The sequence below is a fragment of the Camellia sinensis genome, chromosome 5 (assembly GCF_055761805.1).
Source record: "Camellia sinensis isolate YWXY chromosome 5, ASM5576180v1, whole genome shotgun sequence".
In the NCBI taxonomy this organism is placed as follows: Eukaryota; Viridiplantae; Streptophyta; class Magnoliopsida; order Ericales; family Theaceae; genus Camellia; species Camellia sinensis.
The window spans coordinates 151,826,000-151,836,218 of record NC_138965.1 but is presented as its reverse complement, the minus strand read 5'-3'; positions in this window follow the sequence as shown (position 1 = coordinate 151,836,218).

Below are 10,219 nucleotides of genomic sequence, written 5' to 3'. Positions count from 1 at the left end.
ATATATATATATATGCACAAGCGTGTCGGTTGGAGGATCTCAATATTTACAAAACATTTACATAAGTGGAGTTCCCAAGACCTGACTTTACAAACACTCAGAAACTAGCATAAGTACAAAAATAGCCATGCAACTAGACTTCGGTCGGAACCTCCTTGGGAGGCACAATGGTTGGCTGGCAAAAACAGAAATGAAGGCCGTCAACACTGGCCCTGGTCACACGCCGCTCACCTACATACATAATATAAACTGTGAGCTAAAACCCAATGAATAATAACAGAGTAAAGGAATTAATGAATGATGTCCATCACAGAGTTAGAAATCAAGTTCTTATCAGAAACAGGTTCATATACATATTCATAATCATTTCCATATTCAGATTTTGCATATAATCATACGTGGTACATCCCTTAGCGTTAACAAATCCGATGGCCCATAAAGGGACGGCCTTGAAGGCATTCTGATGACTCATGTGGACAGAGATGTTCTGATGACCCATAAAGGGACCTGATGACCCATAAAGGGACACATATCATATGATGCTAAGGATGCCACGAATAACTTTTAGAATTTTGGACAACCATTCGTTCATTTCAAATACAGCATGACATTTCAGAGAACTAATTACTTCGCATCTTAATATTCAGAAAATAATTAACATTAAACATAACTTTACAAAATTATTACTCACTAATGATTGGTAGCCCTAACTAGATGGTAAGGCGGTCCTTCACTTGTTCTGAGGCGCGTGACCTACATGAACACACATACAAACACACACTTGAAATACACGTTCGAATTGTACATAACTTATGTCGTTTGCTCTTGGTGTGTTTCTCACCCTTAAGCCTCATTATGGAGTCTTAAACATGGCTTAGAAATGCCTAGGATGGAATGAGGATACAAGAATGCATTGGAAAACAGTTCTCAAGATTTACTGAAAATAAGGTCCACGCTCGACGTGGCTTCCCTCACTCGAGTGGACATGCAGACAATGAAGCTTTGCTCGAGCGTGAATTTCCTCGCTCGAGCGTACTGTAAACTCATGAAAAAGTGCTGGATGCATGATTTTCACGCTCGACGGGCGCTCGACCTATGCTCGAGCGTGGATTCCCTCGCTCGAGCGGACTGTAAAACGCAAGAACTTCTGGGTATATGCATTTCACACTCGAGCGTGTACTTTCACGCTCGAGCGGAGTGCATGTACTCAGGGTGCACACTCAGGCGTAAAGTTCCACGCTCGAGCATGGATCAAATTTATGGAAATTTCAGATTTGATCACCAAGCTCAAGTTCGACCTTTGAAGCATCAAACTCAATTTTCTGGGCCCAAAACTTTGGAAAACACTTAATAACTCATAGAACAACATATTTAAAAGATCATTTCAAGAAATCATGACCCAAGAGTAAACCAATTGTACACAATTCAACTTTAAACCCAAAATCAATTTATGAACATAACATGCAAGTACATTTTTGAGCTAAGGCTCTTCAAAACATGATCAAATGTTACCAAATCACATGGAACTCCTTGTGTTTCCAAAATCAGAATAGACTCAAGACATGCATGAGGAAATTCATGGAACTCATCCTTCGAAATGCTATGAAACATGCATGCATGCATGAATTCATTCTTAATTCCCAACCTTTAATTCAATTCACATGTTAATTTGCCTACATAACTGATTTCAAGCATTAATCAACTAAATTACAAGGCTAGCGACTAACATTCTTACCTAAAGTTGATTACAAGTGTTGTCCTAACTCAAAACTTCAAATTATCTTCAATCTTCTAGCCAATCCCCCCCTTGTGAAGTCAATTCTTGAACTAGGACACAAATCTCTCAACTCTCACTCTTTCTCTCTCGTCTCTTGCATCAGTTGGAGGGAATGAAAATGAGATAGGCAACTTAGTGGGGTCAAAAGGCCTATTAAGTGGTAATTGGCAAAATAAAACAAATATCATTATTTTAATCAAATTTAATCGTTCCGAACTGAATTTTAATTAAACCTACCATAAAATTTTATAAATCCTAACTAGCAAACTGAAACTAAATTGTGAATAGATCTTTCTACGCTTAACAGATAAAGACACAAAAATGATGCAACACGCATGTAAATTAATTCCAAGTCTCTTCTAATTTACTGTTAGGCATAGTGAAATACAGATTAATATTAATCAGAGGTCGGGATTGTTACAGTATATATCTATTTTGCATTATATAGATGTCATTTATCCTTATCATTTTCCTCCTTCTCCTCCAGATTCTGACCCATGATGTAGCGACCCTAATTTTCTTAAGCCATTTATTTATTATTATGATTATTATAATCTTATTTTATTTTTGAATTTATTAATTGTGTGGTCACATGAGAATTTAATGTGATATTTAATGAATTTAATGTGTTATTTAATTATATATAATTAATCCAAATCTTTAAATATTTATGTTTGTTATATATATATATATATAAAAGAGGTGATATATATATATATATATATTTAATTTTATATTGTAATTACGTAATATTATATAATATAATATTATATAAAAGTCATATTAGATTAGAAAATTAGGTTGTTATATATATATATAATATAATATGTAATCAATTAGGTTTAGGAGTTGATAAGAAAATAAAGAATAGAAAAGTGAATCAGAGAGAAGGCAGTCGGGAGTTAGTGCCGAGAGAGAGAGAAAGTGAGAGAGAGAGAGAGATGATTGATCATCAAGAGATGAAAAAAAAAGAGAGAGTGGTGTGTGTGCGGCGTGGAAGAAGAGAAAAGGTAAAGAAAAGGAAGAAAAAATTAGGGTTTTGTTTCGGTGGTTCTATTGGCTCTTTAAATAATTTTTTTGATCTTCAAAAAAAAATATTGTGAGTACAAAATTCACTCCCTTAATGTATGTTTAATTCGTTGTTTTTATTTATTTATTTTTATTTATTTGATGCTAATTTGATTTTGCATTTACATAAAGATGATAGATTGATTTTAATTATTTTGGTTAATGGTGTTTGTAAAGTTTAGGATTTTTAGATGATTAATTGATTTTAATTATTTTAATTAGTGGTGTATGTAAAGTTTTGAGTTTTTAGATGATTGATTGATTTTAACTATTTTAATTAAATTGTGTATGTAAGGTTTAGGGCTTTTAGTTGATTGATTGATTTTAATTATTTTGACTAGTTTTTGCTACTTTAATGTTGGAGGTATTTGATAGTTATAAAATTATGATAGATGGTTTGGTTAGCGTTTAATTTTCTTGTTTCACCCCTAAGATTTGGATGATGGAATATTATTGGGGTTTAGTCCTAATTTAATATTTAATTGTCCGAATTTTGGGGCGTGACAGTTTGGTATCAGAGCTCTAGGTTACCCTAGACTTGTGAGAGTTTAAGTGATCCTCGGATTGTGGAAACATGGGTTAGCTAGTTTATTTTGGTGGTTGAATTTATTCTAAGTAGTTATGAACGAATTTTTCTTGTGTGTTTAACTTGAAGGTGATGACTGGAAGGTACTTTTAATCTCTTTCAAGAACCCATTAGAGTACTTTTTGATACTGGTGCCACTTATTCTTTTATATCTAGACAGTTTGTAGAAAGAGAACGTATTGTAACTACCTCCTTGTCTAGACCTATTTGTTTTGAGACCCCTTTAGGAGGGGCAGTTACTCTTTATGAGATGTGTAAAGATTTTGAGATTGACTTTGCGGGTAGAGTCTTGTATGCAGACCTAATTATGCTAGGGTTTAAAGGGCTTACAATTATTTTGGGTATAGATTGGCTGCGAAAACACTTTGTGACTCTAGATTGTGCTAGAAGGACTGTAAATATAGATATTCCCGGTATGTCACGGCTTACCCACACTTCTAGCAATGGAGAAGAGTCGGGGATGACGAGTTTTCTATGCTCGATAGAAATCCCTAAGCAGGATATTAGTGAGGTAGATGTGGTGCGTGAGTTTGAGGATGTATTTCAGGAGATACCTAGACCTCCACCTCGACGGGTCGTAGAATTTCGCATTGACCTAATGCCAGGAATTGCACCAATTTCTAAGGCAGCATACAGAATCACCTCTAAAGAGCTTGTGGAGATGAAGAAACAGCTGGAAGAGATGCTTCAGAAAGGGTTCATTCGTTCAAGTAACCCCCTGTGGGGAGCACCTGCGATCTTTGTCTCCAAGAAAGATGGCACTCTCCGTATGTGCATAGATTACAGAAAGCTAAACAAGATGACTATCAAGAACAAGTATCCGCTACCTAGAATTGATGACTTGTTTGATCAGTTGAAGGGGGCAGCCATGTTCTCTCAGTTTGATCTCAGAACGGGTTACCATCGGATGGGTGTGTCAGAGGAAAGTATACCGCTTACTGCTTTTCGAACCCGGTATGGGTTGTACTAATTTCCTGTAATGCCTTTTGGTTTGACAAATGCTCCTGCCTATTTCATGGATTTGATGAACAGAATTTTTTAATTGTATCTACATAAGTTTGTGATTATCTTCATAGATGATATCCTGGTATATTCTAAGAATGAGGATGAACATAGAGAACACTTGAAAGTCGCGTTGCAGACTTTGAGAGAGTAGCAGTTATACGCTAAGTTCAGTAAGTGTCACTTTTGGAAGAAATAAGTTCGATTTTTGGGTCATGTTGTATCCAATCAAAGGATATCGGTAGATCCTAAAAAAGTTGTTGCGGTCAATGAATGGAAGCAGCCCATGAACCCTACAGAGGTGAGAAGGTTTTTAGGACTAGCTGGTTATTACAGGAGATTCATAGAGAAATTTTCCATTATTGCAGTACCCATGACCAAGTTGACCCATAAGAATGTGAAGTTTGTATGGACAGATGATTGTGAGAAAGCTTTCCAGGAGTTAAAGCAGCGGTTGACTACAGCTCCGGTGTTAACTATAACGGTACAAGGGAAAAAGTTAGTAGTGTTTACTGATGCGAGTGGAATTGGGTTGGGATGTGTGTTGATGCAGCATCAGAAGGTTGTATCTTATGCTTCTCGACAATTAAAACCTCATGAGAGACGATACCCTACTCATGACTTAGAGTTGGCAGCAGTTGTTTTTGCGTTGAAAGTGTAGCGATACTACTTGTTTGGGGAGCATTTTGAGTTGTACACAGATCACAAGAGCCTCAAATATCTATTTTCTCAAAAAGAGTTAAACATGAGGCAACGGAGGTGGGTTGAATTCGTCAGTAGTTATGATTTCGAGATCCTTTACCACCCGGGAAAATGAAGTGTGGTCGCTGATGTACTTAGTCGACAACATGGGATTATAGCTTCTTTGATGATTCAAGAATGGAAGTCCTTGGAGTTAATTTCAATGCATGATATTCAACCAATAGAGAGTGCTGAAAGGGCATACATTGGTAGTTTGACCGTGCAGCCGACGTTACTGGGTAAAGCTCGTCAGTTGCAGAATTTAGATGGGTTTCTCATCAGCAAGCTCGATGACCTTGTAGTGGATTTGATTGATGATTATCCTACTGATTGGTCTGTGGACTCAGATGGGGGATTGCGATTCAAGGGCATGTTGTGTGTACCTAACATTGTTGAATTGAGGAAAGAGATTATGGATGATGCCCATAGGTCCCGATATACCATTCACCCTGGTGGGACTAAGATGTATCATGACCTGAAGAGAATGTTTTGGTGGGAAGGTATGAAGAAGGACGTAGGAGAGTATGTTTCTCGATGTTATGTGTGCCAACAGGTTAAGGCATAACACCAACGACCGTTTGGACTTTTGCAGCCTCTCGAGATCCCTACTTGGAAATGGGAGTACATCTCTATGGATTTTGTTAATGGATTGCCGCGGTCTAAGCGAGGCAATGAATCTATTTGGGTGATAGTGGATCGACTCACTAAGTCTGCTCATTTTATTCCTATCAGTGTTCTCCAAACTGCGGATAAACTAGCTAGGTTGTATATTCGAGAGGTGGTGCGACTTCATGGCGCACCAGTTTCTATAATTTCGGATCGTGATCCATTATTTGTGGCAGAGTTTTGGGAGAGTTTTCAGCATGCTTTAGGTGCTAGGTTAGACTTAAGCACGACTTATCATCCTCAATCAGATAGACAAACAGAGCGGGTAAATCAGATCTTGGAGGATATGTTGAGAGCTTGTGTCCTTGATCTTGGTGGTAGTTGGGAAGAACATTTGCCATTGGTGGAGTTTACTTTTAATAATAGCTATCACTCTAGTATCGAGATGGCACCTTTTGAGGCTTTGTATGGGAGACCATGTCGATCACCTGCTTATTGGATGGAGGTAGAAGATGCGCCGTTGTTAGGGCCAGAGTTGGTGAAAGAAACCACAGAGAAGGTGAACATTATTCGGGAACGTATTAAGACTGCACAAAGTCATCAGAAGAGTTACACTGATAGAAAACGTAAGGGGGTTGAGTTGAATGTCGAAGATTTTGTATTTTTGAAGGTTTCGCCGATAAAGGGTATTATGCGGTTCGGAAAGAAGGGAAAGTTGGCACTTAGATTTGTGGGACCATATGAGATCACTGAGAGGATTAGTAATGTGGCTTACAAATTAGCTCTACCACCTGCTTTAGCTATGATTCACAATGTGTTCCATGTATCATTATTGCGGAAGTGTGTACAAGACCCTTCCTAAGTAGTATCACCAGAAATGTTGGAGATGATCTAACGTATGTGGTGCGACCGATTACTATTCTAGATCGGGATGTAAAGCAGTTACGATGCAAGAAAGTGAACTTGGTGAAAGTGCAATGGAGCGAGGATGAGAATGATATCACTTGGGAATTGGAAGAGAAAATTCGGCATATGCACCCGGAACTTTTTGTTTAGTACTCTTTTCTATCGAATCTCGGGACGAGATTCTTTTGAGGTGTGTATATTGTAGCGACCCTAATTTTCTTAAGTCATTTATTTATTATTATGATTATTATTATCTTATTTTATTTTTGGCTTTATTAATTGTGTGGTCACGTGAGAATTTAATGTGATTTTTAATGAATTTAATGTGGTGATTAATTAATTTAATGTGTTATTTAATTATATATAATTAATCTAAATCTTTAAATATTTATGTTTGTTATATATATAAAAAAAAGAGGTGATATATATATATATAATTTTATTTTTATATTTATATATATTGTAATTATGTAATATTATATAATATAATATTATATAATAGTCATATTAGATTAGAAAATTAGGTTGTTATATACTATGTAATCAATTAGGTTTAGGAGTTGATAAGAAAATAAAAAAGAGAAAAGTGAATCAGAGACGAGGCAGCCGTCAGTTAGTGCCGAGAGAGAGAGAGAGAGAGAGATTGATTGGTTATCAAGAGAAGAAAAAAAGAGAGAGAGTGCTGTGTGTGCGGTGTGGAAGAAGAGGAAAGGGAAAGAAAAAGGAAGAAAAAATTATGGTTTTGTTTTGGTGGTTTTATTGGCTTTTTAAATAATTTTTTTGATCTTAAAAAAATATATTGTGAGTACGAAATCCACTCTCCTTGATTTATGTTTAATTCGTTATTTTTATTTATTTATTTTTATTTATTTGATATTAGTTTGATTTTGTATTTACATTAAGATGATAGATTGATTTTAATTATTTTGGTTAATGGTGTTTGTAAAGTTTAGGATTTTTAGATGATTAATTGATTTTAATTATTTTAATTAGTGGTGTATGTAAAGTTTTGGGTTTTTAGATGATTAATTGATTTTAACTATTTTAATTAAATTGTGTATGTAAGGTTTAGGGCTTTTAGTTGATTGATTGATTTTAATTATTTTGATTAGTTGTGTATGCCAGTCTTAGGATTTTTATATGGATTTATTTATGGTTGTAATCACACTCATGGTTATATGAAATTAAAATTAATTAGGAACCCATAGATAAATTCTTTATACTCCACCATGACTCCATGGATTGTTGTTTTATTTGAGTGATGGTGAGAAAGAATGTATAAAAAAGAAAGAAAAAAAAAAGTGAGGATTATGAGATTTATTTGATTGCCTTAGGCTTGGCATTGTTATGTTTATTCTCATGTGTGAGATGTTGTGTATATATTTATTGTTGCCTCGTTCTCATGAGTAGACGAGTGCTTTGATTTGCGCGTGTATGTATATGCTAACCATCCGGGGAGTGTGAGTCAAACTCGGGACGATATCCCCGTGCAATTTTGGATTCGGAGTGGTGTTAGGTATACGGGAGGCACATGAGATATATGTGTAGGCCGGAAGGAGAGAGCCGAAGTGGTGGAGTTAAGGTACGAAGAATTTAATTATGAGTTTATTTCTATAGTGTGAATTGTATTAATTTGTTCATGTTGAAAAATAGTAAACGACCTCGATAAATTATGAAATTTGAGCTGAGACATGTATACGTGATTCTAGACAACTTTTGTGTTTTAGGTTTTATTAAAAAGATCAATTAAAACCTATAATCAGATGATCTTGATTATTGTCGGTTTGATTCATTTTAGTATTGCAGATTTTATAGGCTGTTTTAACCTACGAAACGAGCTCATTTTTATTGGGTTCGCGAAAACTGAAGTAAAACATTATTCTGCACACTTTTTGTGTTTTGAACTTTTTCAAAAAAAAATCATCTTAGGTCAATTTTTGTTCAGATTTTTCGATTGAATTCCGTCTAGATTTTTATATCAAGTTTGTTTCTTAACCTGTTCAGTTTCTACCACATTCGTCCACGCTGTCTTTTAGAAAATTTGGTTCTGTACAACTTTTGTTCTTTGAGTTTTGGTCAATTCGAATTATTTATGCATGAAATGGTGTATTTTTATACTTCTTTAGTAAGTTACTTAGGATTAAATTATACTAACTTTATTTTGCAGGATGGTGGGTCTTACTAACTTTTAATGCAGGGCTGACCCACCATATTTGTATTTCTATTTTGTTTATTTAATATTCAATTTATGTTCCATGGTGTACAGGCAATAAACTAAATGCCACCGTATCTCAAGAAACTACTTATTCGTCTCGGTACGGATGGAACTACTTGTCTTGTCCCGTAACAAGAATTAAATATTTTTTTTGTTTGTGTCTGGTGGACACGTGGGTGTTAAATCTTGTACTCATACCAGTATACCTGTATACTGACCCGTTTTGTCTCTTGGTAACTCGGGTGCGTTTTGTTTGAACGCAGTCGAGCTTCCTTTGCAGGATTAGTTGAGGCTATGGTGGTGAGAAGAAATAACTATGATCGTAGGACATGTCGTTTGGACTTCTTTTATTTTTCTTGAGCTTAGGGTTGTTAGTAGTTTATGTATTTTTATTTTCTTTTATAACTTTAGTATTGGAATAATTTGGCATGGTTTGTAACCGTACATTATTTAAGTTGTTTTGACTAGTTGTTGCCACTTTAATGTTGAAGGTATTTGATAGTTATAAAATTATGATAGATGGTTTGGTTAGCGTTTAATTTTTTTGTTTCACTTCTAAGATTTGGATGATGGAATATTATTGGGGTTTAGTCCTAATTTAATATTTAATTGTCCGAATTTTGGGGCGTGACACATGATTTCCTTTTGATAATGTCACATAGGGAGAAATTATATGATGTTATGTATTATGGTATTATTTTATTATGATGTTATGTATTATGGTATTATTTGAAAACTAATATGATGATTATGTATTTATAGTTTGATATCTTAGTCTCATATCATGTCTCTAATTAAAGTTTATTTATTACACATGTGCTAACCTATGTATTTAGAAATGAATTCAGGAAGCATGACTTGAGGGGGAGCTTTTCTTACTCCCAAATCAAATCAAAACATCATTGTGTGCCATCATCAAAAAATAGGAGATTGTTAGACTTATTTATTTTGATAATTTATTTAATTATGTTTTAATTTATTTGGAAGAGAAAAATAGAATCACAATTTATTTTAATGATTTATTTAATTATGTTTTAATTTATTTGAAAGAGAAAAATAGAATCAACATTTATTTTGATAATTTATTTAATTATGTTTTAATTTATTTGAAAGAGAAAAATAAAATCAAAATTTATTTTGTCCCATTATTTCTCACCTAAACCTTTATCCTAAATGTTGTTAGAATATATTTAATATTTGATTAAATTAGGAGTTCAAATAGCCCAAAACCAAATGGTTCAAACAGCCTAGCACAACAGCAGGCCAAAAGGTTTAAACAGCCCAGCACAACAACAGGCCAAAAGGTTCAAGTGGAAGA